The following is a 492-nucleotide window of genomic DNA, read 5'->3' as shown; positions in this document are numbered from 1 at the left end:
GAACAAAGAGAGAGAGGGGGTGACAGAAAGATACAAAATGAAAAAAACAGAAAACGGAGAATTTTTGTCGTGTAGGCCGGCCTCATCCAGTGCATTTCGCGCTTCATCCATGACACTTTTTCACCTCAGCATTATCATCCCAAGGTAATGTTTTTTTTTTTCCTATCCATTTCAGAAATGTAGATGTAGATTGCGTTGCGTAGAATAGAGACCCAAGAGAAAAATATAGTGTTGAATAAGATAAAAAAAATAGACTCGAGTGATCACGTGACAGGTCATGGTCGAGCCAGGGACGAGATCGTGTCATCGTCCTTTTTTTTAAGTCCAGATGAGAGAGAGAATCTGGAAAGAGATCTCTCGAAAGTGAACCACGCCTGGAAATATAAATCTATTTCTCTATCTGTTTTGTATTGGGTTATTTTTTTCTAATCGTGTGAAGTAGTTCCGAGCCGCCAGCATGTTGGTGGCGATCCCCGAAGTGCCGGAGACGAG

General features: G+C 41.7%; 1 long non-coding RNA gene across 1 annotated transcript in view; it reads left to right on the top strand.

Moving 5' to 3' along the window:
* LOC119586326 overlaps window positions 1-242 on the top strand; it is an 8,633-nt gene extending 8,391 nt beyond the window's left edge. Inside the window, exon 2 of the long non-coding RNA XR_005229946.1 lies at window positions 176-242. This is a non-coding gene — a long non-coding RNA (uncharacterized LOC119586326). The remainder of the gene's footprint in view (window positions 1-175) is intronic.
* The last annotated feature ends 250 nt before the right edge of the window (window positions 243-492 follow it).

The sequence above is a fragment of the Penaeus monodon genome, chromosome 21, assembly GCF_015228065.2.
Source record: "Penaeus monodon isolate SGIC_2016 chromosome 21, NSTDA_Pmon_1, whole genome shotgun sequence".
Classification (NCBI taxonomy): Eukaryota; Metazoa; Arthropoda; class Malacostraca; order Decapoda; family Penaeidae; genus Penaeus; species Penaeus monodon.
Note: the sequence above shows the minus strand (reverse complement) of the source record. Positions and strands in the feature narration are given on the sequence as shown.